Source organism: Anser anser, assembly GCF_964211835.1.
Source record: "Anser anser genome assembly, chromosome: W".
Classification (NCBI taxonomy): Eukaryota; Metazoa; Chordata; class Aves; order Anseriformes; family Anatidae; genus Anser; species Anser anser.
In genome coordinates this window covers 7,622,291-7,634,556 of record NC_139731.1, presented here as the reverse complement: position 1 = coordinate 7,634,556, position 12,266 = coordinate 7,622,291, and the positions used below count along the sequence as shown (strand labels likewise).

Genomic DNA, 12,266 nt, shown 5'->3' with positions numbered 1-12,266 from the left:
ACGAGCTGCACCCTTTGGGACACTCGGGTCCGCAGAATACCTCTAAATGTACAGGGACCAATAGGGAAGGGATGCAGCGCCCTCTTGCTAGGGCGGTCTAGCACCACACTAACGGGTCTTTTTATACTGCCTGAAGTCATTGACGTTGATTATGAAGGCATAATACAAGCAATGGCATGGACTCCCTCCCCACCGATGCTCATTCCCAAGGGGACTACAGCTGCACAGTTAATACTATTTAAAGCCATAGTTCCACAAGCAGAGACATGTGACCGACACGACGCGGAGTTTGGATCAACGGGACCCCCCGTCAGCTTTTTGGGCCTCGGCCATTACCATCAGGAGGCCTACGCTGACCCTAACACTTCATCACCCGCAGGCTGACCCCTCCAGCGCACAAATAACCATATTAATGGATAGCGGGGCAGATGTTACAGTAATTTCTCTTCATGATTGGCCCAAAGGTTGGCCTTTAGATTCCACCACAAAAGGCCTTGTGGGAGTCAGCGGTGTCTCTGGTACTTTCAGAGCCGGTATATGCTTACCATTAAGACTCATGAAGGCTTGCTGTATAACGTCCGGCCGTATGCTGCCCTCATATCTGTCAGTCTCCTGGGGAGGGATGTGATGGGGCAGGGCGAGTTCACCCTGGGCTTTCCGGAAAATTTTCGATAGCGGCCATTGACGAGCGACCGTGCATGAGACTCACCTGGAGAACTGATAATCCTGTGTGGGTGAATCAATGGCCACTTCCTGCGGAAAAGGTCGCTGCTCTCCAAGAACTTGTCCAAGAACAGTTCCAGTTGGGACACATTACCCCCACAACCAGCCCCTGGAATTCACCCGTGTTTCTTATTAAAAAGAAAAGCGGGAAATGGCGATTACTTCATGATTTACGTCAAATAAACAATGCAATGGAAGACATGGGAGCTCCCCAGCCCGGATTACCTTCTCCTGCTATGCTCCCTCGCAATTGGAATATCTTGATTATCGATTTAAAGGACTGCTTCTTTACTATTCCACTTCACCCTGCTGATGCTCCTCGATTCGCGTTCTCGGTCCCAAAAATCAATAAGACCGAACCAATGGATAGGTATCATTGGACTGTGCTGCCTCAAGGGATGAAAAACTCCCCAACAATTTGCCAAACATGCATAGCAGAAGCGCTACGCCCCGTACGCAAACGATTCCCGCACGTATACATCTATCATTATATGGACGACATATTGCTCTCCAGCCCAACAGACAACTTAACGCAAGAAGTACTGCCTGTTCTACGGCAGGAGTTCCAGACATGGGGATTGCAAATTGCACCGGAGAAAATTCAAATCGAGCCGCCTTGGAAATATTTAGGCTGGAAGATACTGCAGCACAGTATTCAACCCCAAAACGTAGCCATTACAACGGAAATTCGCACGCTCCATGATGTCCAGAAGCTTATAGGCAATATAAATTGGATAAGAACGCAATGCGGAATTGACAACCATACACTAGCACCCCTGTTCAAGTTGTTAAAAAAGGGGACACTAATATTAATGCACCCCGCCGGCTGACTAATGAAGCCAGGGCGGTGCTACACCTTATAGAGGAGAAGATCTCTGCCCAACAATGCCAGCGGCGAGCAGAAAATTTACCCATTCAGCTCTACATATGCAACCAGAATCCACAACCTTTAGCTATTATTGCACAATGGGACTCCAATGCAACAGACCCGTTGCTGCTATTAGAATGGGTGTTTCTACCCCACCAACCGACAAAGACACTTGCCACCCGCATTGAAATGTTTTCAGATTTGATTAGGAAGGGAAGAGAACGAATTATAGAAATGGCCGGAGAAGAGCCAAAATCCATTATCATTCCGGTAGTTAAAGACTACCTCGATTGGTGCCTCCAGAATAGCTTAGAGCTACAATCAGCCCTTTCGGGTTTCAATGGTCAACTTGATATACATCTCCTGTCTCATAAAATGCTTACTTTTTATAATAATGTACATGTTGAGGACAAGCTGCTATATCGATGGCACCCAGTCCAAGGACAAACAGTATTCGCAGACGGGTCAGGGAGAACGGGAAAAGCTGTAGTCACGTGGGAACAAGGAGGCCACTGGCAACATGTCATAGAAACAATACAGGGCTCCCCTCAGATAGTAGAATTACATGCGGTAGTAATGGCATTCAAGCAATGGGACCAGGCTCCACTAAATATTGTCTCTGATTCACATTATACAGTAGGAGTAGCACAACGCATTGAAAGATCTCAGATCAAAAACATCCACAACGAAGCACTATTCTTAAAATTTAAAGAGTTATTATTTCTTACAGAGCACCGTACCCACCCTTATTGCGTGATCCACATTAGAAGTCATACGACACTCCCGGGATTCTTTGCAGATTCTTTGCAGTGCCTTGAGCTGGTGGAAGGGGATGGGGAGCAGGATGTGGCCTTCGCTATCCATGAGGAAATGGTTGGCGACCTGCTACGGAGCTTGGATGTGCGCAAGTCGATGGGGCCGGATGAGATGCACCCGAGGGTACTGAAAGAACTGGCGGAGGAGCTGGCCGAGCCGCTTTCCATCATTTATCAGCAGTCCTGGCTATCGGGGGAGGTCCCAGTTGACTGGCAGCTAGCCAATGTGACGCCCATCTATAAGAAGGGCCGCAGGGCAGACCCGGTAAACTATAGGCCTGTCAGTTTGACCTCAGTGCCAGGAAAGCTCATGGAGCAGATTATCTTGAGGGTCATCACGTGGCACTTGCAGTGCAAGCAGGCGATCAGGCCCAGTCAGCATGGGTTTATGAAAGGCAGGTCCTGCTTGACGAACCTGATCTCCTTCTATGACCAAGTGACGCGCTTGGTGGATGAGGGAAAGGCTGTGGATGTGGTTTACCTTGACCTCAGTAAGGCTTTTGACACCGTTCCCCACAACATTCTCCTCAAGAAACTGGCTGCTCATGGCTTGGACTGGCGTACGCTTTGCTGGGTTAAAAACTGGCTGGATAGCCGGGTCCAGAGAGTTGTGGTGAATGGAGTCAAATCTGGTTGGAGGCTGGTCACTAGTGGTGTCCCCCAGGGCTCGGTACTGGGGCCGGTCCTCTTTAATATCTTTATCAGTGATTTGGATGAGGGCGTCCAGTGCACCCTCAGTAAGTTTGCAGATGACACCAAGCTAAGTGTGTGTGTCGATCTGCTCGAGGGTAGGAAGGCTCTGCAGGAGGATCTGGATAGGCTGGAGCGATGGGCTGAGGTCAACTGTATGAAGTTCAACAAGGCCAAGTGCCGGGTCCTGCATCTGGGGCGTAACAACCCCAAGCAGTGCTACAGGCTGGGAGATGAGTGGTTAGAAAGCTGCCTGACAGAGAAGGACCTGGGAGTATTGGTTGATAGTCAGCTGAATATGAGCCAGCAGTGTGCCCAGGTGGCCAAGAAGGCCAACAGCATCCTGGCCTGTATAAGAAGCAGTGTGGCCAGCAGGTCTAGGGAAGTGATCGTCCCCCTGTACTCGGCTCTGGTGAGGCCTTACCTCGAGTACTGTGTTCAGTTTTGGGCCCCTCGCTACAGGAAGGACATGGAGGTGCTCGAGCAAGTCCAGAGAAGGGCGACGAAGCTGGTGAGGGGTCTGGAGAACAAGTCTTCTGAGGAGCGGCTGAGGGAGCTGGGCTTGTTCAGCCTGGAGAAGAGGAGGCTCAGGGGCGACCTTATCGCTCTCTACAGTTACCTTAAAGGAGGCTGTAGAGAGGTGGGGATTGGTCTGTTCTCCCACGTGCCTGGTGACAGGACGAGGGGGAATGGGCGAAAGTTGCGACAGGGGAGTTTTAGGTTGGATGTTAGGAAGTACTTCTTTACTGAAAGGGTTATTAAGCATTGGAACGGGCTGCCCAGGGAGGTGGTGGAGTCACCATCCCTGGAGGTCTTTAAAAGACGTTTAGATGTAGAGCTTAGCGATATGGTTTAGTGGAGTACTTAGTGTTAGGTCGGAGGTTGGACTCGATGATCTTGAGGTCTCTTCCAACCTAGAAATCTGTGATACTGTGATAATTATGGCAAGCGCCCCTAGAGCCACAGGAATTAGATATCCTGAGATGTGTAACAGTAATAGCATGTGTAAGGTTTAATTGCTCAAAAAAAAAAAAAAAAGGTCAACGCCACACTTGCTCCTTATTGCAATGCATCTCTTTGCTGTCATTATACAAATTATAATAGCATCCTTCCTTGCGCCAGGAGCCGATCTGCTCGGCTGTGGGATCGACTGTGGAACGGACGCCCCTAGGTGCACCCCGAGCATTTTTTCCTTGGAGGGGTCTCCACTCTCAGCCACTCACCACGGGAGCAGACGAGGACCTCCTGAAGCCGCACACAAATTATTTTAGGTGATGTTTTCTTGTGGTATGAATGAGAAGTGCAAGAGGCCTCTTTGCGTGATTGTGTGATTGTGTGATTGTGCTGTGCGAGTAAGAAGCAGTATCGCTGCGAAGCAACATTGCTAGCACTTAGTGGCTTGTTGACTGATGTAGATTCTAGTAGGCACGCTACTTTACAATCGTAGTTCTGCATGTGATTTTTCACCCTGTTGCTTATTGTACCTTGCTTATTGCAGTGTGTGCGGTGATTGATAGAAAAATCTATAGAAAGCTTTTGGTTGATTGAAAATAAAAAAGGGGGAATTGTGGGAGAAGAATTCACAGGGAGCCTTGTGCTGTTTTGTGGGAAAGGAATTCACAGGTGGCTTCGTGCTGTTTCACACGTCCCTGAATTAGAGATAATGAGGAAAACAGCAGTAGAACCAAAACTTAAGCAAGGGCGAGATAAAGTAAATTGGCTACAGTGTTAAAGATGAGTTTTGGGCAGTGGCCAATTGCTGGCTGGCTCGAGGCGCGTGTCTGAGGGTCTCTAACCAATTGTATGACAGATTCGGGTGCATGGACAGCGTGTGGGGCTACGGGGAAAGTATATGTAGTGGTAAAAAAATGGCAATAAAGGTCCTGCTGTTGAAGAGCCATCAGGAGTCTGTGTCGTGCGTGCCTTCAATGACTGGCCTGTAAAGTATCAGGGATTAAATTAACTAATGAAACCCTAAAAAGTGATGGGGGTAGAAGGGGCTGTGATAACAGTGCCACTTTTGGGGGATACCAAGCTGAGACTAGGGGATAAAATGATCTCTGGGCAATTGTTGTATGTACCCAAGGCAGGGACTAACTTGTTGGGAAGGGATTTGATGATGAAATTGGGCATTCAAATAGTAAATTGTTAGACTGGAATAACACTGTTATTAATGGAGTGCTCTCAGGCCCTGAGAGCAAAGATATATTCACCTCTGACTGGAAAGACTCTGAAGTGGGGGCGGAAGCAACAATACAGATGGACAGTTTTACCTCGGGTTTACAAGGCCACCGATTTACTTGGGCAAGTTCTAGAACAGATTTGGAGCAATTACAGCCTCCCAAGGAGGAATTACTGTTACAAATATGTGGATGATCGTTTATTGTCAGGACAGGAGAAAACAGTTATGAAGGAAGCTACTAACAAGCTATTCAACCTTCTGGGAAAGCAGGGCTTGGGAGTATTGAAAAATAAATTACAATATGTAGAAAGAGAAGTCAGGTATTTAAAGCATCTAATGTCTGAGGGAAAACGAAGAATAAATCCAGAGAGGATTGAGGGAATTGTTGAAAACTAAGAAAGAACTAAAAAGTTTTTAAGAGAAAGTTTTTTTTAAGGAATCAGGAGCCACAAAGTCTGAGGGAAAATGGATACTCCCTGATGGGAGAGTGTCCTGGTTCCAGTTAGGACAGAGTTAATTTTCCCTCCTAGTAGCTGGTAGGGTGCTATGTTTTGGATTAGGATGAGAAGAGCGCTGATAACATGCTGATGTTTTAATTGTTGCAGAGCAGTGTTTACACCAGGCCAAGGACTTTTCGGCTTCTCGCTCTGTCCTGCCAGCGAGCAGGCTAGGGGTGCAGCAGGAGCTGGGAGGGGACAGACCCAGGACAGCTGACCCAAACTGGCCAAAGGGGTATTCCATACCATCTGATGTCATGCTACGGCTGTGTGGTGTTTAGCTGCCAGCCGGGTTAAACCACAACAGTCCTTTTGGCGCCCAACGTGGGGCTCGAAGGGTTGAGATAACGACAGATCTGACCAGAGTGTGTTAAACTAAAATTGGTATAAGTATTGGACCTGCTTAATAGTTGCTAGTCACAATGTTGATTGCCTTAATCTCAAGTCTGCTGTGCCTGTTTCCAAATTGAGTTTTATAGCACGTTACTTTCTGTATGTGCTCCCTGTTGCACTGTTTATCCTTTCCGGGCCCTGGTTTAAGATTGTTATGGTACTGTGCGGTGTAACAATGGCTTATGAAATGATGAAATATCTGGTCACGACTCTAACCTGGTATTTGTACTCAGCACTGACGTCGACTCTATACTTTGGAAACCATATCTCGGAAACTATTAGCAATTACACCTATTGCCTGTTTTCGTTAGGGGAGTCCAATATACTTGGAATCGGCTGCCCCAGGGGTGGAAACATAGCCCTACCATTTGCCATGGACTGATCCAGTCTGCGCTGGAGCAGGGGGAAGCTCCTGAACACCTGCAGTAAATCGATGACATCATTGTGTGGGGTGACACTGCAGAAGAAGTTTTCGAGAAAGGGAAGAAAATAGTCCAAATCCTTCTGAAGGCTGGTTTTGCCATAAAACAGAATAAAGTTAAAGGACCTGCCTGAGAGATCCAGTTTTTAGGAATAAAATGGCAAGATGGAAAATCTACTGCGACCCTAGAGGCACAGGTATGTGAGTTGCAAAAGAAAACAATTGGGAAAAAGGGGTTCTCTGAAAAGTTTGCTGCTCCAACTTCCAGCAGGCAGTCCTTTAAACACAGAAACGAAGATTCTGACCAGGACTAGAGGGGCCCTGCCTCCAGCCAGGGGGAGGAAAGGGACAATCAAGTTTATTGGACTGTGTGGATTCGATGGCCTGGCACGTCAGATGCACAGAAGTACAAGGCTTTAGTAGACACCGGTGCACAATGTACTCTAATGCCATCAAGCTATAAAGGGCCAGAGCCCATCTGTATTTATGGTGTGACGGGGGGATCCCAGCAGTTAACTGTATTGGAGGCTGAAGTGAGTCTAACCGGGAATGAGTGGCAAAAGCACCGTGTTGTGACTGGCCCGGATGCTCTGTGCATCCTTGGCATAGACTGTCTCAGAAGAGGATATTTCAAGGACCCAAAAGGGTTATGCTGGGCTTTTGGCATAGCTGCCTTGGAGACAGAGGACATTAAACAGTTGTCTACCTTGCCTGGTCTCTCAGAGGACCCTTCTGTTGTGGGGTTGCTGAGGGTTGAAGAACAGCAAGTGCCAATAATCGCTACCACAACTGTGCACCGGCGGCAATATCGCACCAACCGAGACTCCCTGATTCCCATCCATAAGCTAATTCGTCAACTGGAGAGCCAAGGAGTGATCAGCAAGACTCATTCACCTTTTAATATTCCCATATGGCCAGTGCGAAAGTCTACCGGTGAGTGGAGACTAACAGTGGACTATCGTGGCCTGAACGAAGTCACGCCACCACTGAGTGCTGCAGTGCCGGACATGCTAGAACTCCAGTATGAACTGGAATCAAAGGCAGCCAAGTGGTATGCCACAATTGATATCGCTAATGCATTTTTCTCCATCCCTCTAGCAGCACAGTGCAGGCCACAGTTTGCTTTCACTTGGAGATGGAGCAACATCTCGCAGCCTCTGGAGGCGTCTCCTGTCAGCTGTGAAGGAAAGGTATCCCTTCAAGGAAGAACTTGTATGTCTACCAGGCAAGTGGACCACCATGGAGAAGGGAATTCAGTACCTGAGGGAATTGGCCGTACGGGAAGTAATTTATAAGGACCTAGACGACGCACAAACATCCACAGTTCCAGATGAAGTCCAGTGTACACGACCCATGTGGCAGAAGTTTGTACGGAGTGCACCATCATCATATGCCAGCTCATTGGCAATACTAACCTGGAAAGAGGAGGAGAATCCCACAGTGAATGAAGTGACTAAAATACTCCGGCAGTACGAAGGAAATCTCTCCTCTTCCCTACAGGCCTGTGTCTCGGCTGTGGAGAAACTCTCTGAAGAGGTCCACCAACTTAAAGAGAATTTATCTTCCCCTCCACCTGAATGAACCAGTGTCCACCAGCTATAAGAGAATACTTTGGAGAAACTTTCTGAAAAGATCCACCAACTTGAAGAAAGATTATTTTCCTCCCCACCTGTACAAACCAGTGTCTCAGCTATTAGGGGTAAACTTTCATCTATGCAAGGAAGACAATATGGTGGGCACACACACCGCGCCACCCTGTGGTTTTACCTATGTGACCATGGGGAGGACATGAGAAAATGAGAAGAAATATGCCTTGTTCACTGATGGGTCCTGTCGTATTGTGGGAAAGCATCGGAGATGGAAAGCTGCTGTATGGAGTCCTACACGACGAGTTGCAGAAGCTACTGAGGGAGAAGGTGAATCGAGTCAGTTTGCAGAAGTGAAAGCCATTCAGCTGGCTTCAGATATTGCTGAACGAGAAAAGTGGCCAGTTCTCTATCTCTATACTGATTGTCCTGGTTCCAGTTAGGACAGAGTTAATTTTTCCTCCTAGTAGCTGGTAGGGTGCTATGTTTTGGATTAGGATGAGAAGAGCGCTGATAACATGCTGATGTTTTAATTGTTGCAGAGCAGTGTTTACACCAGGCCAAGGACTTTTCAGCTTCTCGCTCTGTCCTGCCAGCGAGCAGGCTGGGGGTGCAGCAGGAGCTGGGAGGGGACAGACCCAGGACAGCTGACCCAAACTGGCCAAAGGGGTATTCCATACCATCTGACGTCATGCTAAACAATATATAGGGGTGGCTGGCCGGGGTGGGGGGCCGGCTGCTCGGGGATAGGCTGGGCATCGGTCAGCGGGTGGTGAGCAATTGCATTGTGCATCACTTGTTTTCTTACACATTATTATTATTAATACTATTATCACTATTATTATTATTATTGTTATTATTATATTCCTGTCTTAATAAACTGTCTTTATCTCAACTCACCGGCTTCACTTTCCCGTTTCTCTCCCCCATCCCAGAGAGGGAGGGGGGAGGGTGAGCGAACGGCTGTGTGGTGTTTAGCTGCCAGCCGGGTTAAACCACAACAGCCCTTTTGGCGCCCAACGTGGGGCTCGAAGGGTTGAGATATCGACAGATTTGACCTGAGTGTGTTAAACTAAAATTGGTATAAGTATTGGACCTGCTTAATAGTTGCTAGTCACGATGTTGATTGCCTTAATCTCCAGTCTGCTGTACCTGTATTCCAAATTGAGTTTTATAGCGCGTTACTTTCTGTATGTGCTCCCTGTTGCACTGTTTATCCTTTCCGGGCCCTGGTTTAAGATTGTTATGGTACTGTGCGGTGTAACAATGGCTTATGAAATGATGAAATATCTGGTCACGACTTTAACCTGGTATTTGTACTCAGCACTGACGTCGACTCTATACTTTGGAACCCATATCTCGGAAGCTGTTAGCAATTACACCTATTGCCTGTTTTCGTTAGGGAGCCAATCTGTGGAGGGGACAGGGGAAGACATGTTTCCCTACCTGTTCACTCTCCCTTTCTCCTTCACCACCACCCTCTTATCCCCCGAGCTAGTTACGGTGGTTCTCCGAGATGTTGAATATCCTTGGGATACTCAGACCAGCCTGCTCTTGTTGTTATGTCTCCTGAATGCGCTTCAGGTTTTGTTGAGGGTTAAACAACTACTTAGGAATCTCATCCGGAGATCTGTCTTGAGGCGGGATATCTGCGAGTGGCAGGGAGTGTGGGAGGATATGGGCAGGTTTCTAGAGCAGTGGTCACCTCCAGTGTTTTGGACATTCACCCCTGAACAACTGCAAAATCCTAAAAAGCTGGCAGAATGCTTGAAAAAAAGGTGTCATGACTCTGGCAGTTCCAAAGTGACACAAATCACTGTAGAGTGCTGGGGTCTGGCTTGTGCCTATCGAGCTGCAATTGATGCTACTAGCAACCTAGCTCCCGCTCCCGCTCCTGCAGCTGCTCCCGCTCCTGCAGCCGCTCCCGCTCCCGCAGCCGGTCCCCCATGGCCCAACGGCCACTCCAACCCCCATGATGGACCTTGCAGCCGCTCCAGCCCCTGCAGCAGCTCCAGCCCCTGTGTCTGGGTCAGAGAAACGAGCTGTAGCAGTGCAAGTTGACCCCGCAGAGGGTATTCCAACCCCTGTGGCAGACCCTGTGTCTGGGTCAGAGAAACGAGCTGTAGCAGTGCAAGTTGCCCCTGTAGACAAGGTGAAAAAATGGTATAGAGGCTCAGGTCGTTTAGAACGCAGACAGTCTTCTGCTAAGTCTGGGCATAGTGAAGACGAGGCTGGGCCATCAAAGGTGCAGGAGACTGAAGATGAGGATGAGGATGTCGAAAAATCAACAGTAACTACCCGGACTCTACACCAGCCATCAAAGGTGCAGGAGACTGTAGATGAGGATGAGGATGTTGAAAAATCAACAGTAACTACCCGGACTCTATACCAGCGTGAGCTACGAGATGTGCGAAAAGATTTTGGTCGCTGTATAGGTGAGCAGCTTGTCACCTGGCTGCTCCGGTGCTGGGACATGGGAGCCAATTATGTGGAATTAGAGGGCAGGGAAGCCAGGCGGCTGGGATCCCTTGCTAGGGACGCATGCATTGACAAAGCAATTGGAGATGGAGCACGATCTCGCAGCCTCTGGAGGCGTCTCCTGTCAGCTGTGCAGGAAAGGTATCCCTTCAAGGAAGAACTTGTATGTCTACCAGGCAAGTGGACCACCATGGAGAAGGGAATTCAGTACCTGAGGGAATTGGCCGTACGGGAAGTAATTTATAAGGACCTAGACGATGCACAAACATCCGCAGATCCAGATGCAGTCCGGTGTACACCACCCATGTGGCAGAAGTTTGTACGGAGTGCACCATCATCATATGCCAGCTCATTGGCAATAATAGCCTGGAAAGCGGAGGAGAATCCCACAGTGAATGAAGTGGCTAAATTACTCCGGCAGTACGAAGGAAATCTCTCCTCTTCCCTACAGGCCTGTGTCTCAGCTGTGGAGAAACTCTCTGAAGAGGTCCACCAACTTAAAGAGAATTTATCTTCCCCTCCACCTGAACGAACCAGTGTCCACCAGCTAAAAGAGAATGCTTTGGAGAAACTTTCTGAAAAGATCCACCAACTTGAAGAAAGATTATCTTCCCCTCCACCTGAACGAAACAGTGTCCACCAGCTAAAAGAGAATACTTTGGAGAAACTTTCTGAAAAGATCCACCAACTTGAAGAGAGATTATTTTCCTCCCCACCTGTACAAACCAATGTCTCAGCTATTAGGGGTAAACGTTCATCTATGCAAGGAAGACAATATGGTGGGCACACACACCGCGCCACCCTGTGGTTTTACCTACGTGACCATGGAGAGGACATGAGAAAATGGGATGGAAAATCTACTGCGACCCTAGAGGCACGGGTACGTGAATTGCAAAGGAAAACAATTGGGAAAAAGGGGTTCTCTGAAAAGTTTGCTGCTCCAACTTCCAGCAGGCAGTCCTTTAAACACAGAAACGAAGATTCTGACCAGGACTAGAGGGGCCCTGCCTCCAGCCAGGGGGAGGAAAGGGACAATCGAGTTTATTGGACTGTGTGGATTCGATGGCCTGGCACATCAGACGCACAGAAGTACAAGGCTTTAGTAGACACCGGTGCACAATGTACTCTAATGCCATCAAGCTATAAAGGGTCAGAGCCCATCTGTATTTATGGTGTGACGGGGGGATCCCAGCAGTTAACTGTATTGGAGGCTGAAGTGAGTCTAACCGGGAATGAGTGGCAAAAGCACCGTGTTGTGACTGGCCCGGATGCTCTGTGCATCCTTGGCATAGACTGTCTCAGAAGAGGATATTTCAAGGACCCAAAAGGGTTCCGCTGGGCTTTTGGCATAGCTGCCTTGGAGACAGAGGACATTAAACAGTTGTCTACCTTGCCTGGTCTCTCAGAGGACCCTTCTGTTGTGGGGTTGCTGAGGGTTGAAGAACAGCAAGTGCCAATAATCGCTACCACAACTGTGCACCGGCGGCAATATCGCACCAACCGAGACTCCCTGAGTCCCATCCATAAGCTAATTCGTCAACTGGAGAGCCAAGGAGTGATCAGCAAGACTCATTCACCTTTTAATAGTCCCATATGGCCAGTGCGAAAGTCTA

At 48.4% G+C, this 12,266-nt stretch overlaps 1 long non-coding RNA gene across 1 annotated transcript in view; it reads right to left on the bottom strand.

Annotated features, from left to right (window-relative positions):
* Positions 1-5,657, bottom strand: part of LOC310888735 — a 61,468-nt gene extending 55,811 nt beyond the window's left edge. The window contains exon 1 of the long non-coding RNA XR_014576110.1: positions 5,178-5,657. This is a non-coding gene — a long non-coding RNA (uncharacterized lncRNA). The remainder of the gene's footprint in view (positions 1-5,177) is intronic.
* Between the last annotated feature and the right edge of the window lie 6,609 nt (positions 5,658-12,266).